Source organism: Euprymna scolopes, chromosome 1 (genome assembly GCF_053919585.1).
Source record: "Euprymna scolopes isolate OS-2025 chromosome 1, ASM5391958v1, whole genome shotgun sequence".
Lineage (NCBI taxonomy): Eukaryota > Metazoa > Mollusca > Cephalopoda > Sepiida > Sepiolidae > Euprymna > Euprymna scolopes.
Window position 1 is genome coordinate 183799905 of NC_136482.1, and position 8851 is coordinate 183808755.

Below are 8851 nucleotides of genomic sequence, written 5' to 3' on the forward strand. Positions count from 1 at the left end.
TGTCTATTCAAGTGTCCTGTCATATGTTGAGGCAGATATAATGCACTCTTATCACCAAGAGTAATGCTATAAAAAGCAAATAGTAAAAAGATAAACAGACACAGAAATTTAGATTTAAACAATGTGTAATAACTATGAACAGATACAATTTATAAGGGTGTGTGGGTCTTGATTTGTGGAGTGTGTTCATCAATATAGTCCCTCAGCATTGGCATGACATCGTCATTGACTCTGGGTTGCTTGTTGTTTCAGTATCAAACGTGACTGGAATGTGAGCAACAGGGATTGGTGGTAAGCAAATAGGCAACCATGATGGCACAAGTTATTTATTATTTATTTAATGTAGTTCGTATTTTGTTTCTTAATTTATGAGATGAGGATAGTTATTCATGTTATTTGGATTCTTTGAACTCATTCTTGTAAAAAGACTAAAAATACTGGAAGCAGCTATATATATAAAAGCGATAATGTATGTATGTACGTATGTATGTATGTATGTATGAATGTCAGGTCATGTCATATGCTACTGGTACCATGTAACCTAGTACTACCTGCCTCATGGTCGGGTCACCGGCGACTACACTGGTTCCCCCACCAGACTTGTTTGGTGAGGAGGGCGGCTAGTCTCCCTGAAGGATTAAAAACAAGACCTTCCAAAAGGCGAATGAACCCTTTTTCTGGGTCAACGGCCAACTAGCACCGTGTATATTTGTGTTTGTGTATATGTGTATTGGGGTGGAGAGGGCTCCCGTAAGCCGTGGTAAAGGCAACCTTTCTAGGAGAAGCAAATCTCTGATTTAAAAACCATAAAGCGGAAGACCAGTACCCGCATTAAGCTAATCTGCAGTTTAATATGTTGCTGGCTATCTTGCTCTTGCTTGTTGCTGGATCTGAACATTTTGAACCGAGAGAGAGACTTAGCTGTCGTACAAAGCTAAGACTCTGTAACATCATCTTTGTATAGATACTCCCTCAGGCATTTGGGCTCATGAATTTTAAATGTCTAAGGGAGTGGCACTCGTCTGACAAGACGTTGCAATCATCATGTATGAATGTATGTTTGTGTGTATGTTTGGATGTCTGCTAAAAACTTTTGACAGATGCGATGAAAATTCACAAACTTTGTATCACATCGAAGCTCCATTCTTTGCTCGAAAAATATCGAAAAATTGGCCAAAAACGTTAACATTTTCACCCCTAAATCAACAATTTTCGACAGGGGGGGGTCAACAAAAACTGTCCTCTCGTGACAATAACCGATTCTACGCATGCGCCAGATGATGTCGTGACCTGATTTACTTTAAATAGTTGAAAAACCAAACAAATTTCATGAACGTCGCCTTAGCTCAGTTGGTTAAGGCCTTGGTTCATTATCTAAACGTTTTTGGGTTCGAGTCATGGTGTAAGATGTGTTTTTTTTTCTCGATTTTTTAAATTTTAATATCGAAACAGGCTTATTTCAGCCATTTTTCACGTGTTTTTTTTCTGTTTTCATCATTCGTTTGCCTTACGTTAGTTTTTTTTGTGTTTTTTTTTCCCGCTTAGTGTTAACGTGGTTTTCTTTTTTTACTTCGCTTATAACAAACAAACCTACGTCGTCGTTGTAACGCTCGACGACTTCCGGACTTTGGTTCTTAAATAAATTCAAACATCTTTCACTGACTCATTCTGGCTCGCCGATTTTATTTTCAAACTTCGCCTCAGGGCTTCGGGTTCGACCCCCCCCCCTCGGGTTCTTTTTTATTTAACACCACACACACCTCTAAACACCCGGGCATCGCTGGGTACCCCCCGCTAGTTGTATATAAGAGCCAAACAACCAAAAATTAACAATGTAAATTTTGAAAACAATAATAACATTTTAACATGCTTGTGTACATGACCACCCAATATATATATATATATATATATATATACTAGCGGGGGTACCAGTATTCAGCGAATTCTGTTCTCATCTTGAGTGTCATTTTTGCAATGTTTTGGTTAATGTAACCTCCGACTTTCTTCGAGGATATCTTGTCAAACTCAGGAATGTTTCTGTTAAACTCGTGAATTTGGACAGAATTTTGAACAAAACTCTTTATTTACTTTACGGGGGTAGCATGCTCTTGTTCCATCAGCCATGACTGGATAGAGGTTCTAACTAATTTACAGTTGAATTTTTCAGTTGCCCACACTGAGAAATGAACCTTCAACCTTGTGCAAGGACCTGTGGCACAGTGGTTAAAGTACTTGGAAAAATCAATGATAAAAGTGACATTCTCCTGAAGGTTTAAGGTTCAATTCTCAGTGTGGGTGACCGAAAAATACAATTGCGAATTATTTAGGATCTCTATTCAGTCATGGCTGATGGAACAAAAGCATGCTACCTGCATGAAATAAATAAAGGATTCCATTTGAAATTCCATCCAAATTCCCAAGTTCAACAGAAACATTCTCAAGTTTGACAAGATACACCTGAGAAGTTTGGAGGTTACATCGACTGAAATGCTGTGAAAATGACACTCAAGACACCATCTTTAGATCATAAAGGCTATGATCCCCATCTGGCATCAATTGAAATGGATGGCTCTCATCTAGGAGCAGCCCCATGTTTTGATAAGCTTCTGGGCTTGACCTTTACTCCTGATCTGAAATGGAAAATGTACATCAAGTCTGTAGCCAAGGTCGCTGGAAAAATGGTAGGATCCTTCTACCGCTCCAGGAGATATCTCACTATTGATGCAATTCTCTATCTATATAAAAGCCAAGTACGTCCAAGGATGGAATACTGCTGCCTTATCTGGGCAAGAGCTGCTAAAAACAGCCTATCCTGCCTTGACACAGTACAAAATAGACTTTATAGCTTAGTGGGGGATGCCCTTTTCTCTTCCTGCAACCTCTCTCCCACAGAAGAGACATTGCGAGCCTATCCTTGTTTTATCGTTATTTCCATGGCAGGTGCTCGTCTGAACTCCAATCTCTAGTCCCCCCTTGCCAATCTTTTACGAAAAACACCCGTCTAACTGAATCAACTGTCAAAAATTTTCCCCACTCTTTATCTGTGCCTAAATCCAAACATAGATTCCATGAACAAATCTTCTTTCTTAGAAGTGCACGCCTGTGGAACTCTGTTCCGTCTGTCTGCTCCCCACCTGACTACAACTTGGATGCCTTCAAATCCAACGTAAAAAAATTCCTAACGAACCGCCCCCTTAAGTAAACACTTCACTAAATCATTAAATCTCCACACTAACGTACTGTACTTGCAATAACCCTTATCCCTGAGTGGCTTCTGGGCCTTGATAAGTGGTGACCACCGTGTAAAAAAAAAAAATAAAAAAAGATGAGAACAGTAGTTTGAAGAATCAAAACAGTACAATTAGTCCCTATTTATTTTCCTCCCCACAACGTTAAAGTTAGACACAAGGTTGGCTTTTAATGTAGGGAAAATCCAGTTCCTCAAAACGAGGCATTCTGGATTGAAACAAAAATAAAACTATAAACATCAATAAAAAATCTAATAGTCATGCTATTGTTATCTATTATATAAATCTCACTTGTCTGTTTAAACTGTTTAAATGTATGTATGTATGTATGTATGTCTGGTCAGGTCATGTCATATGCTACTGGTACAATGTAACCCAGTACTACCTGCCTCATGGTTGGGTCACCGGCGACTAAACTGGTTACCCCACCAGAGTTGTTTTGTGAGGAGGGCGGCTAGTCTCCCTGAAGGATTAAAAACAAGACCTTTCAAAGGGCGAATGAACCCTTTTTCGGGGTCAACGGTCAACTAGCACCGTGTATATTTGTGTGTATGTATATATGTGTTGGGGTGGAGAGGGTTCCCGTAAGCCGTAGTGAAGGCAACCTTTCTAGGAGAAGCAAATCTCTGATTTAAAAAACCATAAAGCGGGAGACCAGTACCCGCATTAAGCTGGTCTGCAGTTTGATTTGTTGCTGGCTATCTTGCTCTTGCTTGTTGCTGGATCTCAACATTTTGAACCGAGAGAGAGACTTAGCTGTCGTACAAAGCTAAGACTCTGTAACATCATCTGTGTATAGATACTCCCTCAGGCATTTGGGCTTATGGACTTTAAGTGTCTGAGGGAGTGGCACTCGTCTGACAAGATGTTGCAATCATCATGTATGTCTGCCTAAAACTTTCAACAGAGGCAACAAATTTCTATGAGATCAGACCAGTATCGTTTTGAAGCTTTACCCTTCGGACGACAACTATTGAAAAATTGGCAAAAAAAATTAATTCCTACACCCTCAACTTGGCAGTTTTTTACAAGATGGGTTGTTTTTTTTTTTCTTCGCCATTTTTGCAAGTCATTGTATTGGTTGGAATGACTTTAGCAATCTCAACTTTCAGAACTTCCGGTCACATTATGGAGTAGGGATAAGACGTCAGATTTTCTTTCACTTTCTTTTCCACCTTTGCGTCACAGGTTTGAGCCTGCCTACCTACTACCACTTCATTTTTTTTTGCTCAACACACACCTCCAAACACCTAGGCAACGCTGGGCACCCAGGCTAGTCTATTATATAAATCTCATCTGTCTGTTTAAATGTCTGTATGTATGTTTGTATGTCTGCTTAAAACTTTCAACAGAAGTGACAGATTTTCACAAGATTGGTATCATTTTGAATCTCCACCCTTCAGACGACAAATATTAAAAAAACTGGCTAAAAACATTAATTCCTTCACCCTCAACTGGGCAGTTTTCTACAAGAAGAGTCTTTTTTTTTTGCGTTAGTATTTTTGTAACTCATCGTATTGGTTGGACTGACTTTACTAATTTCAACGTTCCAAACTTCCGGTTGCGTCATGGAGTAGGGGTAAGACGTCAGGTTTTCTTTCACTTTTTTTCCACCTGCACGTCATAGGTTCAAGCCTACTAATTTTTTTTTTTTGCTCAACACACACCTCCAAACACCTGGGCAACGCCGGGCACCCAGGCTAGTATAAAGACATAAAGCATAAAGATAACAAAGAAAATAGTCACATGAATTTAGATTTAAACAATGTGTATTAATTATGATACAACATATAAAAATGTGTGGATATTGATATCTAATGTGGATTTGTCAAAATAGATTGTTCCTTAGTGCTGGCGTGATATAATTATAAGCCCTGGATAGCTCGTCAGTCCATTACCAGGTATGGATGGAATGTAATCAATGGAGATTGGTAGTAAAAGAACTGCTGAGTAAGACGGCATGAGTTATTCACAAGTTAAATTTTGTAAAAATAATTTTTGTCAGAACTACTTCTCCCGAACACTGCAATCTGTATCAACTCCTCTTGAACCATACTTCTCAACGCCTGTGCTCTCTCTCAACTATCAAAAACTCAAATCCCTTCTGCTCCAATTTGCTCTTCTTATTCCCTTCATGTGCAAATTAATGTCATATGTATATAAATGATCCACCTACAAACTTAAGTTTTTCTTCCCACCCCCCGCCCCCACCGATCCCGTTATCTGACAGGCTAGGTAGGGGCATTGGCACTTGTGTGAGCAGTACCTTCTATTATCTTTTCCATATTATGGAAGTTATTGAACTCACAGGTTTGCTGTTGAAAGGATCGGTTACCAGGCACATGATGACTTCCTGCTGACTGGCTTCTTTTTATTTATTTTTTCTTACTCAACATTTTTTATTTTTTTTTTACAAATAGTCACCATTAATCAAGGCCCGGAGGTCACTTGATAAGTCTTAATGAGTATATGGTAGTCAATGGGATAATATTGTAGTAATCGTTAGTAATGGAAATTTGCTAAATTGAATTACTTAAGGGGATGGCCCATCAAGAACTTGTTCACATTGAACTTGAAGAAACCATATTGTAGTCAGCTGGAAAACAGGAAAACAGAAGAGAATTCCACAGGTGTGCAGTTCTAAGAAAGAAGCTTTGTTCATGGAATCTCTGTTTATGTTTAGGAACAGATAAAAAAATGGAGGAAATTATTGATAGTGGTTTCAACTAGACAAGTATTTTTTGCGAAAGTTTGGCAAGTGGGGCGACCATAGATTGGAGCTCAGACAAGCACTTCCCATGAAAATAACGATAAGAAGACATATCGCCACTTAGATGTAAGGGGCTACTATTTGGAACCATGCCTAGGACAGGTTAACAAAATGTTTGTTTACATTACATTTAAACTTCTGCATATCAGTACGGTTAGGGAAGGGAATTCCAAAGTCTAGCTGTTCATGGGAAGAAAATATTTGAGTAGAAAGCTATCCAGGATTTAAGGACCTCAATAGTGAAGGAGTGAGATTTTGTTGCTAAGCAGGTTTGTTGGGATATGTATGTCGAGGGGCACAAGTGCAACGAGTTCATCAGAGCACATTCCACTAAAATATTTGTAAAACAGGCACAGAGATGCAACATTGCAGCGATGGGACAGGGGTTGGAGCTTAGTTGACAAAGTGGAACCTATTAGATTGAAGACTCCTTTTCTGATTCTTGTGAGTGATGCTGAGCATGACTGTCTCAAGTGATGGATTTTCAATTTGATCACTGCTTAAAAGTAGTCTGCGGATATAGGTATAGACATCCAGCTCTTAAGTGGTAGAAACTTAAAATATTCTAGAGTATCCTATATCTTTACAAGGTCACAATTCGAACAAACATAGAATATTGTTGCCACATCTGGGCTGGTGCATCTACCACTAGTCCCTATTTACAATGCCTCCCCACGGGACAGAGTTAGACACCAGAGTCATTTTTTAAAGTGGAGAAAAGGAACAAAAATAAAAATTGTCTCAGTCGTGAAGGATTTCTCCTCCACTGACAGAGAACAAGAAATTGAAGTGCAGCATCTGAAGAACAGATACTACACTTTGATCTTGACCCGCTCACACGAAAAAAGTGTTTCAAATCTAATAGGTCCCGAGGTACTGGTCGCGGTAAGAGTTCCCTGCCGAACACCCTCCAAAAACAACGATGTCTCCCGTTTCTCGCGCAGCCGCAAAGGACATGTTTTAGTTGCCATAGTAACAACACTTTTTATAGAATAGGGGAGGGTGTTTTGTACCTATTCTCTACTTTAACCTTACAATTGAATAAAAAAACATTAAACTTTAAGCTTAGAAATACGATTTAAAATATAGCGCGGATCATAAGTGCACGGCACTGCACTAGCACCCATTTTCTTATTAATAAATGTTTAGTAATTATTTTTCTTTTAATATTCATAAACAGTAAAAACGTCGTCATTTAAAAAGAAAATGCTATTTAAAAAAGAAAATAACATTGATTAAACGTAAGTAAATTTATTATTCTATCATCATTTTGTGGTAAGTAAATTTCAAGAACCGCCGACAAGTTTTGTGGTAAGTAAATTTCAAGAACCGCCGATAAGTTTCATAAAAGAAAAAGTCGATAAAAGTGACACAAACAGTAAAACAATAAAAAAAAAAAAGATATTATTAATAAATGTGTAGTAATGTTTTATTTCAATATTCATAAACATAATGTTTTATTTCAATATTCATAAACATTAACGTTGTCATTTAAAAAGAGTAAAAAAAAAAGTTTTAAAAAGTCGATAAAAGTGATTAAAAGTGAGATATTATTAATAAATGTGTAGTAGTACTGTCTTTAAACAGTAAAACAATGTCGATAAAAAGTGTTGTTACTATGGCAACTAAAACATGTCCTTTGCGGCTGCGCGAGAAACGGGAGACATCGTTGTTTTTGGAGGGTGTTCGGCAGGGAACTCTTACCGCGACCAGTACGGGTCCCGCAGTCCCGCACCCGCACTGTCGGTTAAGCTCCAACCCGAACCCCTGTCCCATCACCATAATATTGCATCCTTGTACCTGTTTTACAATTAGTTTAATGGAATATGCTCTTTGATTTTAAACAAAATAAACTGGTGGATAATAATCCGCTTAAATAATTGAACAAAAAAAAAAAAAAAAAGAACCGAAAAAAAAAAAATAAATAAATAGGAGGGGGGGGGGCGGACCGGACCGCTCGTACACGTGAACCCAAAGCGCTAATTAAACAAACAAACAAAAAAGAAACAAATTTGAAATTTCTTTCTAAACTCAGAAAAAATACGTATAAAAAGTTTAAAAGTAAAAGAAAAAGAAACATTTTAATTCTAAAGATTTTATTTTTCCTTAGGCTTGTCCTTTCCTTCTCTCAAGTTCTTTTCATGTGAAGAAAAAGAAGCTTAAACACAGAGAAATTACCGTGATATTTTAAAAATTGTATATTCAAGTTAAATTCAAGTTTTACGATAACTTTTTTTAAAATAAAATTGTTAGGTGAAAGTACAGAATAATTACCCCAGCCCATGTTATGAATGGGTTTCTAAATAATAAAATTATTATTTGAGCACCTAAGTACAGAAAAACAATATACACGAAAAAAAAAAAAGATATGGACGAAATAAATTCTCGAAGTATTATTATTATTATTTTTTTTTTTTACAGAAAATACGAATGATTTTAAAAATTATTATTATTGATAATCAGTTATCGTTTTCTCTCCATTTAATTATTACTTGAAATATTTATTTATGCAAAATCGCAATTCATATAAAATACGGAATTAATAACACACGTGCTTTAAATTTATATTTAGACCACACACGCGCGTGCACACACACAAGAACCTGCTGACCTTCTTTTCAGGTCTTAGCTCACATGTATTTACACACACAAAATAAGGTGTGTCATAAGTTTAGTGTTTTTGATATAAAACAATTTGGGTTTGTATTACTGTACACATAGATTCGAAAAAGTTGTCAAAAAACAAATATATAACAAATAAATGTTATCAAAAGCAAGATAAGTTACTTTTCTACTAAACTGGATATATTTTTTGTGTTTTTATTCAATGTAA